Genomic DNA, 14,270 nt, shown 5'->3' with positions numbered 1-14,270 from the left:
TACTTGATTTGTTAAAATGTATTTATTTTGTTTTTTTGTGACGGGAGGCTGTGATTGGTGGCAGCGGGTGGGGGGGACCTTGGGTAATTAGTGACATGCAGTTGTCTAAAGAGATCTTTGTTATCAATTCTTGTTGTTAATCTATATTCCCACTTCTTTGTGTGTGAGTGTGTTTTGGCAAGTGTTTATTTAATGTTTTGTGAGAGAAGGGGCAAATGTAATAAGATTGTTCTTCTTTCTGCTCCTTTTCATTCATTTCAGATTTTTTAAAACATTTTTTATATTTATATTGTATGTATATATTTTAATATAACAACATGAGTTAAATAAAGATAATATAACTAATCAACTAACTATATTCTGCAGTTTATGCATTTAAACCATCTGGAAACGAAACTAGCAGACTTGATCCTTTCCTGCATACTGCTTTCTGTTTCCAGCTGCATTTAAAAAAACGTAATAGAAAAGTTTGAGAAAGAAATAAAAAGGTCAAATAAACGCGTCTTTAAACTGTTAATATTAGGTAATCCTAAATCAGGCAGAATGGGACTTTTTCCTTTATAAACCAAACAAATTGGTCTCCTCAGGTTTGCAGACAATTGTAGAGAAGGGATGAAACACGATGACACCATAAAGCTTCTTTAACAATCCAAGTTTTCATCACTCCCACAATTAATTACAAGAATCAACCAAAAAATCACCGAAAACCTTATAAAAACTCAAAAACATGTGACTATTATTCAGTATGAACATCATTAGTAGAGATAATCTGGGATTAAAGTAACGAGAAGTACAAACTCTCTGACTTTGGCTGCTCCACATACTGCTTTCAAACACTCAAGACCAGGAGCACCTTTTCTGGCAAAGATTCACCCTGAGGAAGACGACGGAGGAAGGAAAATGAGGCCAACGAACTGGAAAAACATTGAGCCTTAACACAGACCATTAATAAAAAAAAAACTCAGAGGAAACAGCAACGTTTAAGTAAATGGATTAGTGTGACGTCAAGTGGCTCCTGAATGTTTTATTTTATTCACGAGCCAAAACCGCTTTACTGACAGAAAGTGGGTACAGATCCTCTGACAGCACACAGCTGTACGTCTTTGTAAATAAAACACGAATGTTAGTTAAATTATATGAAATAACAGTCAGTGTGAAATCAGAAGTGTCATCAGTAGCTGCAGATTTGCAGAGATGCAGACAAAAACTATGGGACACTTTTCTTTATTGAGGAGGATTAACAGAGTTTTTTCTTTTTTCCAAACTGATACTTGGTGGTTTCTAACCACTTAGCTTATTAACAGAATTTCAGTCACATTCATGGAGCTTAATCAAACTTTCTGCAGCCCGGGGCGGAGGCCTTTCATTGCATAAAACCCCTCAGTCAGCTGGCTCTGATGTGCCTGATACTCGATGGGCGCTGTATTGATCTGCAGCAACAGATATGCAAACAGGACGCTTGGCGGTCAACGTGTATCTGTCCCCTCGCTCGTCCTGCGACAGACATAAAGCTCCTCAAACTGTGAGGAGTTTTTAAAGGCAGAGAAAAAGTTGGAGCTTAAAATGCTTTTGGATTTTTGTTTTTTAAAGTCTTTATACAGTGGGGAAAATGAGTATTGAACGCATCATCTTTTTTCTCATTACATTTATTTCCAAAGCTGCAATTCAAACAAAATTTCTACCAGACATTGGTATAAACTGAAATAATCCACACATGAAAAGAAATCACAACGTTCAGGTCCATAAATAATGATTATGGTGAATTAAGTACGATAACACAGGAAAGAAGTTTTGAGCACACCATGGAAAGGCTGTATACTTTGGACAGGAAATGCACCATACCACCTGGAATCTGTCAGTAATTATTACTTGAACTTCCAATTAGTGCAAACCAACATCAGCTGGGCTAGAGCAAATTGATGGTCCTATAAAAAAGGTGTTTTTTTCACCAAGCAGTTAAATACGACACACCTCATGATGGGTAAAGAGCTCTCTGAAGACATTCACAACCTGATTGTTGCTCAGCATCAGAATGGAACTGGTTACAGACTTATATCAAAGCACCTGAATATTCCAGTCAGCACCGTTGGGGCCATTATTCACAAGTGGAAGAAGCACCACCTTACCATCAACAGGCCACGCACTGGAGCTCCTTGAAGATTTCTGACCAGGGAGTCAGAAAGATAGTCAGAAGAGTACTCAACCAGCCAAGGACCACCCTGAAAGTGCTCCAGAAAGACTTGGAGGCAGCAGGTACAATTGTTACAGAGAAAACAATAGGCAATGCACTCCACCGCCATGGCCTCAATGGACGCTCAGCCTGCAAGACTCCATTCCTCAAGAAAAGGCATGTTGAAGCTGGTTTTAAGTTTGCTAAACAGCATTTTGACAAGCCTGTAGAATACTGGGAGAATGTTGTCTGGTCAGATGAGACCAAAACTGAACTTTTGGGCTGTCATACTACAGACCATGTTTGGAGGAGAAATGGCTCTGCACATCAGCCAAAAAACACTACACCAACAGTGAAGTTTGGAGGTGGAAGCATCATGGCATGGGGTTGTTTCTCATCTCATGGTGTTGGCAAACTTCATATAACTGACGGAGCAATGAATGGAGCCATGTATGGGGAAATTCTTGATCTGAATCTGCTGCCATCCACCAGGATGATGAAGATGAGACGTGGCTGGACCTTCCAGCAGGACAACCATCCAAAGCACATGGCAAAGTTGACTCTCAAATGATTTCAAAAAAAGAAAATCAATCAAAAGAAGTAAAGAAAATGGTTCACCAGAGGGCACCAAAGAATATTCCAGATTTAAAGACAATCTGTGCAGAGGAATGGGCCAAAATCATACCTGAGCAGTGTGGGTCATTAGTTCAAACATACAAGAAGCTTCTGGAAGCTGTCATTGCAAACAAAGGCTTCTCCACTAAGTATTAGATGAGTCTCAGTTAGTGTGTTCAATACTTTTTTCCTGTGTTATCATACTTAATTCACCATAATCATTATTTATGGACCTGAACGTTGAGATTTCTTTTCATGTGTGGATTATTTGAGTTAATACCAATGTCTGGGAGAAATTTTGTTTGAATTGCAGCTTTGGAAATCAATGTGGTGAGAAAAAGTTGACGTGTTCAATACTTATTTTTCCCACCTTATGAAATGTGTCTTACAAACAGAGCTGGATCAAGATGGAATAAATCTGTGGTAGCAGTCATGTTGTTTTCTACATATTTCAGAATCTCAAACATCAGATTTTCAGAGTCACATCCAAGCAGGGCAGTTTGAGAACAGTCTCTTTTCTTGTTCAGGGAATTATTAAAATCTCAAATGTTTTTCCCGTCTCTAACAGCCTCCTCTCAGATGATGGAAAGCCCTGCAGGTGAGGCAGCTCTATTATCACAGTGGATCTCTGAGGTTTCGCCCCACAAGCGCATCTTTGTCGGCTTGTGACTCTAAACACATCTGAGGAGCAGTGTCAGCTGCCTCGCAGCTCGGCCGAGCTGTTGCCCTCTGGAGCCCGGGCCGGAAAAACGAGAAAATCAATTCAACAACTAACACGCAACTTAGTGAAAAGAAAAGAGTGTATTTAGTCAACTAACTCGTTGAATGCTGTCATGCTCACTGGAAGGCACCAGAGTTACTCGTCTGTTGAATAAAGTATCAATATTTCTATTTCTGCAGGCTTCAAATTCAGTCATTCATCATGTGAAGAGCTACACTCACTCTGCTGTGAAGATTTACTGATGTAAACAAGCTAACAGTTAGCATCTCATTATGTGAGGCGGTTTGTCAATGTTTCCATTGAGGGGATGGAGATGAAGCTGTATGGAGGTCTCTGGTTAGACCGACATAAACCGGTCGACCTGCAGGAAGGTGGTGCTAGTTCTGCTAAGCTTAGCGATGCTAAGCTAACCAATGTTGCAGTCCGGTTTGGATCAGTATATTTAGGTACGGGTTGGATCAGTAAAGCCTGCGTGTAAACCGATAGCTGCATCAGTTACACAATGGTTCGATGCCGTAGTAGCGCATGTACCACACTAATAAATCTAACAAAGAAGAAAAACTAGACACAGTAAACAACATGGGTGGGAGAAACAAATCTAAGTGTATTGGGATTTTTTGTGTAATGATTTTAAATTGTGTTTTTTGTTGAAAAAATCTGTTTTGTTTTGTTTTTGTTGTTTTTGGTTTTTTTCAAATAAAGTCCTTAATTTTAGTCTTTGTTTATAAGCTGGGTTGGAAAAAAGTTGAGGTGTCAGATCCCCTGAATAAATTTTACAAACTATCTCACATGTGAAATAAAAAATATGGCTCTTAATATAGTCTGTAGACATCATCATTCAACTTTTTCCCTTGGTCTGGGGTTAAAAAAGCAAACTAAAAATCAATAAAAATCAGAAGTATCGAAGTATTGCAATTTAAATCGAATCGAAAGAATTGAATTGGGAGAAAAACATACTGTCCCAGCCCTAGTAAAAAAAGATTGAAGGCGGAAGACTTTCAGCAATTCATCCTCTTTATAATTAGCATGTAGCTCTTTGATACAAAGCACAATCAAACTTTGTTTCAGAGAAGTCTGTGAGCCGCCAGAAGAAATACAGCAGCTGCTGTCACACAGGAAGTGACCATTCTTTCCACCAATCAACAGACTGCAGTGTTGTAGCTCCACCTTCTTTACACTGTAAAGAAAAATTGTTGGCTAGTCATCTTGTTGCTTTGAGTGAGTTAAGTTAATCCAACATGAAGTGTCAAAAAATTTGACATAACAAGAAAAAAGGTCATGAGAACTACGTAAGATGTTTGCTGAACTTATTTCATCAAGTTTTTACAGCAAAGTCATTTTTGTTGTGATGGCGTTTTGTAACCGTGAGTGAGGAGGAAACAGAGCAGCTATAAGATCCTGTGTTCTACATGACACAGACCTGCTGTTTGTGGCACAGACCTGCTGTCTTGTCTGTCTTGGGGGCCGTTTACACAACAACGGTTTTAGGGTGAAACGCAAAAGTTTTGTTACGTTTCAGCCTTGTGTTTACACGGAAACAGCGTTTTAGCTGGAAAACGGCCTCCAGAGTGGGATTTTTCTGAAACACTGCTGACACCGTTGCCGTGTAAACAGTAAGCCGGCGTTTTCAGTGGAAACACTGACATCACACTCCGCTTTGTGCAAGTGCATACAACAGGACAACAGTACCGTTGTTAAGATCGTCACAAACTACCATGCTGAGCTTGTGCTGCTCAATCTGCTGAATCTGTGACTGTCTTTAACAAAATGAGCATCTGTTGCTCCACTTCTGCTCTTAGCATTCATCAATACACCAGATGATCGGCTCAACTCTACTTCAGTGGAGATCTACCAAAAGCTGCTTCTGGATAAGACAGTTATAGCACCACCTACAGGCCTGGCATGCTTACTACAGTGTTTTCAGTCCCTCAGCATTTCTGTGTAAACACAGATTTTTTTTGCCTGCATTTTAGTGTTTTTGGACGAAACGTTGTGTTAACGGGGCCTTTATCCTAACCCCTCAACAAATCTCATTTATTAACTTAAAGGGGACATATCATGCTTGTTTCTCCTTTTCACTATGCCAGACTAGGATGCCTGTAAAGCATATCTGCCCTCAGTACAAGTCATTTAGTTCCTTCATTGCCCCACAATAGCGTTCTCAATATCCTCATTTTAGGCCATTCTGAACATCTCGTTGAAACGCTCCGTTTGGAGAATGACCTCCAGTAACCTCGCAACATCACAGCCCTTTGTGCTCTGATTGGTCAGTTCTATCAGAGGGGGGGGTAGAGCCAGGGGGTGGTTTTTGCAACATGGCAGTATTTACAAAATCGCCACATTGGATGGGGCAGACCGAGCGAGTTTGCTGTTTGCCAAAACTTCACCGTAAGGCATTGATAGCACTAATAAAATGGCAGAGTGTAGGATACGTCCTTTTGTATTGGACCCAGAGTCAGACCTGGACGGTTCTGCAGCTCAGGAGGAAGAAAATCCACCTGGACACAGATCATCTCAGGACGCTTCAGTGTGGTGAGTCAAACCGGTACTGTAACATGTATAGTTTATACGTTTGTACTCAGCTCTTGGTGGGTGTATCCCTCTGTGGCGGTTGTGTGACTAACTGACATCACAGAGGAGGAGCTGCTTTATCAGATTACTCCAATAAAAGGAAAGGATCCTCGTGTCGTCATGAAGGTTGAAATCTCGTGGCCAAATGTCAATGACCTATTTTCAGAGGCATCAAATCTCGTTCTAGGATATCAGAAAAAATTCAATATCTCATTTTTTGAAAATTCAGGGGGTGAAAGGTCTTGTTTTCAACTTTATTATATTATATGTAAGTATTAAATCAGGAATCAGCATGATATGTCCCCTTTAAACACTAAATGCTCTGTAGAAATCATTGAGTATATGGGCTCATGCCATGTGGAGCACAGACATGCTGTCTGTGCAGCAGGGCACAGACGGCCTGGGACCCCCCGCAGGTCGTATATCCTCTGTGTTTCCTCCTCACTCATGGTTACAAAACACCACCACAAAAAAAAAAAAAAATTGCGTGGATGAAGATTTTAAGTTTAAAAGTATTGTGTAGTTAAGATGATGCAACCTTATCTTTTCCCATTTATCTTTGACTCCTAAACTGTGTAAGTCTGCTCCCGGGTTCCCAGATATTGACGATTGAGTTAAAAAAAAATGGATATCTGAAAGTTACTGAAAAAAATGATAAGAATATAAAAAGTGTGCAAAAAAAATTAAAATATGTTGATTCATTCTTTTCTGAAAGTGCATAAAGCATGAGTCTGTGTGTGTGCGTGTGTGTGTGTGTGTGCGCACACAGCAGAGGCACACGGGAATGATGGGAGGCTGTTGAAGAGGAGCAGGAGAGGGTTTGGGATTTAGTAATTACCTCATGACAGCGTGTGGTGTGAAGTAAACACTGCCAGTGGGACGGGGGGGCCAGAGAGGTGCGATGGTCAAATGAAATCCCTGGGGATTGTGGGAAATTACCTTCTGCTCTCACAGTGAGGTAACAGGATGCTTCACATCTTTAATGTCCAGGAACATACTTTTACCCAGGTGTCTTTTCTGCTTTCTCTTTCTTCTGTTGCCTAAGTAGTATAAATATTTACACTCATTTAAAACCTGATGATTGATGAAGATGTGTGTTTATTTTGCAGTTTTATGTGATATTTAAATTCTGAAAGCTCATTGTAAGAAGAGGAAAGTTATGTTTTGTAATATATACCTGATGTAGAGTATTTTTTTAAGCAACAACACAACTATCGCACAAGTAAACACACACACACACTCGCGTGCATGTACTCAGAAAAGCAGATTTATGTAATCCAATGTAGCCCATCACATGATAAGTGAGAACGGCACTGGCTGCAGGGACTGCTTCCAGGAAGCTGTTGCTATCTCAGTGACGATCACATGACGACAGGACCTGCTGCCGCAGCCACACTCAAAATATAAAATCAATGTCATCTCTACAAAGTGTCTCTGCAAAAATAGACTCAAGGATTCAGCTTTGGAGCAGATTCATCCTCTTTTATCCGTCTACACATGAACATGTAAGACCCAGCATCTTCAAAGAAAACTAAGAGTCTGTTTCCAACATTCATCCTAACACTGTGGTGGAGCAGCTGCTGTTTGTGTGGATGAAGCTACAGGAAGAGAGGTGCAGAGACAGTGAAGTGTCTGCTTACAGCGATCTAACAGAGGGAGAGTGATGTTCCTGATGTAATGTAAAGATCGATGCAGGGAGTCACATGTAGCTGAAGGAGGGAGCTGTCAGTTTGGTGACCTACGTTTTCTCTGGATTTGGTCACACGGCTTAAAGGCTGAACTACGACTAAAAACCTGTTCATACATTAAACATATGAACTGTGCACGTCTGTATACGACTTAGATAAGACTAACTCTACAGGTCTAACATTTCCTGACTGTCTCATTGTCACCTGTAAAATGTGGATTCAATGAAGCTAAGGGTAAACCTTGAACATATTATTGATGCTAAGTGCGAAATGATGCTTAGTGATACTATTGCTAAAACTTTATGTTAATAAGTTATATCTGCACAGTCTGTTCCGGTTGCTAAAATCTTACATATTGTAAATATGTTAACTAATTAGCCTGTTACAATAAAATTAAAAAAAAAATAAAATCTGTGTTTTATTTTTCTGTGTTATTGTTAATACTTAGTTAGCTTAGTGTGTTGTACTTTGGTGCACTGTATTTTACTGTACTGCTCTTCCCCCTCAAACCCTCAATTAAGTTTTATTTTATCTTATCTTATAAAAGATTAGCTTAGCTAAGCTTATCTTATCTTAGCTCAGTTTATCTTAGCTCAGCTTATCATATCAAATATTGGCTTAGCCTAGCTCAGCTTATCTAATCTTATCAAAATTAACTTATCCTAGCTTCTCTTAGCTTATCTTATCTAATATTAACTTAGCTTTGCTCAGCTTAACTTAGCATATCTTATCAATATTAGCTTAGCTTAGCCCAGCTTATCTTATTTTATCAAATATCAACTTAGCTTAGTTCGGCTAATCTTATTTGATCTTATCAAAGATTAGCTTATCTTAGCTCAGTTTAGTTTATCTTATCAAATATTAGCTTAGCTTAGCTCATCTTATCTTATCAAATATTAGCTTAACTTAGTTCAGCTTATCTTATTGTACCCCATCAAAGATTTGCTTAGCTTAACTCAGCTCAGCTTATCTTATCAAAGATTAGCTTAGCTTAGCTTAGTTTAGTTTAGCTCAGCTCAGCTCATCTTGATTTATCAAAGATTAGCTTAGCTCATCATATTTTATCTTATCTTATCAAGGATTATCTTATTTATCTTATCAAAGATTAGCTTAGCTTAGCTTAGCTTAGTTCAGCTTAGCTCAGCTCATCTTGATTTCTCGAAGATTAGCTTAGCTCCGCTTATCTTAATTTATCTTATCTTTTCAAAGATTATCTTATCTTATCAAAGAATAGCTCAGCTTAGCTTAGCCCAGCTTATTTTATCTAATTTTATCTTATCAAAGATTAGCTTAGCTTAGCTTATCTTACTTTAGCTTAGCTTAGTGCAGCTTATCTTATCTTTTAAACCAAAGATGATATGACAGATGGTATCCAAAATTATATTACAAAAGTTGCTCCAAGAAAGAAATTCTGCCTTTATAAAACTTAGAGGCTTTTTACACGACAATGGTTTTAAGACGAAACGCAAAAGTATTGTAGCATTTCAGCTTCTCTTTTATACGGAAACAGCGTTTCTGAATTTCCTAAGGGAACCTTCCCAAGGGATTTATAAAGTTCTTATCTATCTATCTATCTATCTATCTGTCTATCTATCTATCTATCTATCTATCTATCTATCTATCTATCTATCTATCTATCTATCTATCTATCTATCTATCTATCTATCTATCTATCATCTTTCTCCAGCCAACATCAACAGAAACTTTTGAAAACAGCCCCCAGACTGGATTTTTTCTGAAACACCATAGCTGATGTTTTCCTGTAAACAGTGAGCCAGAGTTTTCAGTGGAAACGCTGATGTCACTTCCCGCTTTGGGGACTCACACCCAACAGATTTTTTCTCTGCATTTTTTGCGTGAAACGTTGTATAAACGAGATCTTAGTGTATGCAGGACAAATGAGGGTCGGTTTCAAAAATCTGTAAAACTAAACTTGTCCGAACAACATGTTGGATGTTAGTTTAAATGTGTAGTTTGCATTTCTTCTACCATTTTTAACCACCTCAAGAATCAGTCCCACTAAATGTCAAGAGGTGTAACCACAAAAGCATGAAAGGTATCAAATGTAGGGTCTGCAGGATTTTCCTTAAAAATAAAAACTCAACTTTTACAGGAATAATAGGCCTCTATTCATGAGTGTCAGTGTCTGTGTCTGCCTCAAACCCCCCTCCTCTGCCTGAATCTGTCGTTTTTTACAAGCTTTGCTACTTTTTGATACAAGCTAATGTAGAAATTGTGCAGGTTGTATCATTTTAAGGCACATGGTATTAAAATAAACCAACTTTTCGAAAACTTGACATCCTCACTGCAATGCTACGCTAACTGACATTTCTGTTAATCCCTCTGATCGTGACACTTTTAAATCAAAACATTTGAAAGCATCAAGTCTTGTTTGACTTTTGATGTTGAATTATCTGCCACATCCTGTCTTTTCTCCAGAGTCTGTAACAAAGTTTGAATCAAATTAGATCAGCAGGCGCTGTGAGTGTGGGATGGTCAAAACTCAATAAATGTACAAAGCAATTCAGTGACATTTTCCATCACGGTGGAAACAGCTGGTAAAATATGGTTATCCTTGTCAGATGGGGTGATTTATTTTGGCATAATGAGTTTATAAACACACAACACTATTTCAGAATAAGGAGATTGAGTTGATGCAGAAGTGCCAGAAATGGCTAAAACTGCAGACACAGAAAAGAAACCTGTTTCCAGCCTGCTACAGAAACAGTTTTTGGCCATAAAACTTAAATGTTATGAGGTAATAACTGATATAACTGGACGACGCATGGATCTGCTCATGCACGAACACCTCATGTGTCAGTTTTTGTAGATCTTGGCCTCCTCCTCCCTTAATTCTCAGTATCGTTTGAAACTGTGACGTACTCTGACATGATTTTATGACCTGATGCTGCTAATGCTTCTCAGGGCCGTATCCTTCCTCCTGCACCGTGTTTCCTCCTCCCGTGAGCTTTATACCCATCAGGGGATCGCTGATAGAGTTTAACATGAGCGCTGAGCGCTTTACAGAGCTCCTTATTGCACTTAAGACAGTCGCAGCGAGCAGTTAACGTGCATTTCCAGGCAACATAAGAATCGACTGCGTAACAAGAAACGAGCTTTAACATGTTATCCGTCATGATGAACATTCATGTCTGCTTTGTTTTTCAGCGCAGTTATTTTATGGCTGCGTGCTAATGCAGTGCAGACGAAAACATCAATCAGTGATTCAGTGTTTCTGTGAAAAAGCGTCGGTTTGATTCAAGCCTGTTTTTATTTCATGAGCGTTTTTGGAGAAACACAAAAGAATTAAGGAAACACTACAAATCTTTACTTCTCTTTCTTTTTGTTTGGATTATAATTTTCTTAGTCTAAATCAATACTTTGTCAATTATAGAAGTGAAAATGGGCCGAAGCATTGACTTACAGGACATTTTAGACTGTTTTATAGTCCAAATGAGCAAAAAGGTCCTGGCAGGCATTTTCAGGCTCTGGAGTTAAAGAGTTAAACTGATATAAAATGATAAATTTTAGCCTCTATAATAAAATCTTAATTTTCAACCTGGTGGACCAGGAGTCTGCAACCTTTACTTTATCTACTTTATCTTCACAATTAAGACCATTAAGTTTATAAAATTTATACATAATTAAAATCCAATGAATAATTATCTGAACAAGAAGTTATTTTTTTCAATTCATAAATTTGTGCATGTGATGTTTGAGTTTTTGATTTAAATACACTTGCAAATATAAAAAATAGAAGTTTTTAACATTGAAAAAAATTTCTAAAAAGTTTCAAAGTTTATAATTAACATTTTCTTGTAGAAATTTCAAAAATTGCAATGATTTCTTTTTTTTTTATTTTTGGTGATTTACTGATAGAGGTCATACTGACTGAAATGTAACATAAATAAAATGTAACTGAGAGTGACAGTGTGCAGGGAACTTTTTCTTGAATAATGTGGACACGTTTTGCATCATGCCCTCTTTGTACACATCTGTGCCTTCAGGTGTGCGTGCGAAATTTTACATTCTTTTTTTTTGCATTTGAAAAATTTGCAAAAATATAAAAAAATATATAATTTTGCAAAAAAAATATTTTTTGAAATATTTATTTTTGCATTTTAAAAATTTGCAAAAATATTTTTAAAAAATATAATTTTGCAAAAAAAAATTTTTTTGAAATATTTTTTTGAAAAAAAATAAAATAAATTTTCAAAAAAATTTGAATAATACTTGAATGGTGACACATATTTAATTCCTAACATAGTACATTAATAATATTGCTCAACTCATTATTTTTTGTTGTTTGCTAACATCTTGACACATATTGAGCATTTATATTAAGCCAGCACGTTGGCAGTTAACTTAATCCATCCACACAAAATTAAAATCAGTATTTTTTTCCAGATTAGTCTTTTTGTAGATGTAGTTATCTTACCAGGGCTGTAAAACTTCACCTCAGCTGGATTAAAGTCACTCAGGAGCCACAAAATCTACTTTATCTTCACTAAAACACTAAAGTGTATAGAATAAGATACATAGTCAAAATCCAGTGAGTAATTATCTAACTTCTATCTTTTTTGAATTTATGAAATTCTACACGTGATGTCTTAGTTTTTTATTCTCAATAAATTAGCAAAAAAACATTTAAAAATTAATTTTTTAATCTTGTTTTTTTATCTACACAATTTTCTGCAGAAATATTTTTTTTTAATTCTTGAATTCAGTTTGCAAAATAAAAAAAATTGAATTTTCAAAAAAATTAAATTTCTAAAGATTTGCAAAAATTTATGAAATTTGGAAAATTTACAAAATTAAAAAATATACAATAAAATTAACAAACATTTCAATTCTTTTGTAAATTTGAAAACAAATTAAATTAAATATATTACAAAATATTTAAAATTTTTAAATAATACTTGAATTTGATAGCATGAAGGCCTATTGATTGATTTTGTTGCTTGCTAATGTCTTGCCACATATCAATCAAGCTGACACATTGGCAGTTAAATGAATCCACCCACACAGAATTAAAATCTGTATTTTCTTCCAGATGAGTCTTTTTGTAGATGTAGTTATCTTCCCAGGGCTGTAAAACTTGAGGTTAGCCACAGGTGCATGGAAAGTTGTGGGCTGTTGATGTTGCAGGAGGTGAAGTAGAGCAGTGGCAGGCTTTGTTGACAGATGGGATGAAGATTTAGTTCAACTAAATGTTAACCCAGGACTTCATTTTGTGTCAGTGTCTTTAATCATCATTATCTTCTGTAAGAAAAATATAAATTCTTTATTTCAATAATATTTTTTTAAAGCTAAAAGGAGCCACTGCAAATGAGTCAAAGACCTGCTCATACTAATAAAGTAACTTTTTTGTAACCAGGCAAAACAAAGGAAAATATGTTTCAAAAAGCAGAGATAGAAGAATATAAACTTATTACTGGAATTATTTATTTTGCTGCAACAATCATAAATCCATTCATGACTCCTACACAGATCTGTGCTCTGGCAGGATACAGTTTCATGGCTCATATGATAAGTGAAAGATGAGCCGACAGTCTTCCTCCTCCCTGCTCTGCTCTGACATTTATGAATCATCATTCAGCTTTCCACAGGCTTCATCTGCACCGCCCTGAACTACATGAATGAAATGGGTTAGCCCTACTTGGCGCCAGTGAGAATGATTACCATGAGGGTCTGTGTTTGATACCTGTCATCATAAACACACACATGCACGCACTCTCCTGTACGCCGTGCAGCGAGCAGCATTCAGGAGAGTGCTTCAAACGCCGGAGAGTCCAGAGTCTCTGCAGAGCTCATGTCGAAAGCAGCTCCAAAATGTGACAAAACCATCCTCCGCCAGTTCCCCCCTTCACTTCAACACACCCACACCCTGAGCCAGCACAACCCCCCCCAACACCACCACCACCGCGTCCCTGCCCCTCCCCTGGGCCCCCCTTCAGCCGGCTGCATGTCTCTGGAGGTCGCCTCTGACGTCAGCAGCTCGACTGGGCCGAGTGCCAGCTCTGTGGGCCCTTGATGGATGCGGTTGGTCTGAGAAACAGTCCGCTGTGTGTGGAGCGCACTGCACAGCCTCAGCCCGGCCCGCTCAAACACATCTAATGACCCGTAAACACTCAACAGGCCCGCGCTCTCCGCCTTTCTTCTGTCTATCACACACTCTGACGATTAAAGGAGACACATGTGAAGATGAGTGATTTGTTCTGCAAACGACTGGGATAATAAATACAACCCACCGCCGCTGCTGCCGCCGCCTGCTCTTTAAGAGGACGGCTTTAAGAGCAACAGTTGCCGTGGCTGCAGATATTCAGCGCAGCCTGTATTTGTGGTCGGGAACCCGGACCAGATTAAGTGAGCTAAAAGAGCAAACATTCAACCGAAGCAAAATATTACAGAAATTACAACCCTGCGTCAACATACAGAAATCTGCTGATCCAATCATTATGTCACACTGATCCAGAGCTGCAGTGCATGTGTGTGTGTGTGTGTG

The 14,270-nt window shown here is 38.1% G+C and overlaps 1 protein-coding gene across 4 annotated transcripts in view; it reads right to left on the bottom strand.

Annotated features, from left to right (window-relative positions):
* The window catches only part of pde10a (phosphodiesterase 10A), a 113,278-nt gene that overhangs the window by 37,180 nt on the left and 61,828 nt on the right, over positions 1-14,270 (bottom strand). The gene's annotated exons all lie outside the window — the stretch shown is intronic.

The sequence above is a fragment of the Halichoeres trimaculatus genome, unplaced genomic scaffold (genome assembly GCF_033239565.1).
Source record: "Halichoeres trimaculatus isolate MK-OKI-2021-1 unplaced genomic scaffold, fHalTri1.1 fHalTri1_scaffold_8, whole genome shotgun sequence".
NCBI lineage: Eukaryota > Metazoa > Chordata > Actinopteri > Labriformes > Labridae > Halichoeres > Halichoeres trimaculatus.
This window is presented reverse-complemented; position numbering and strand designations above follow the sequence as displayed.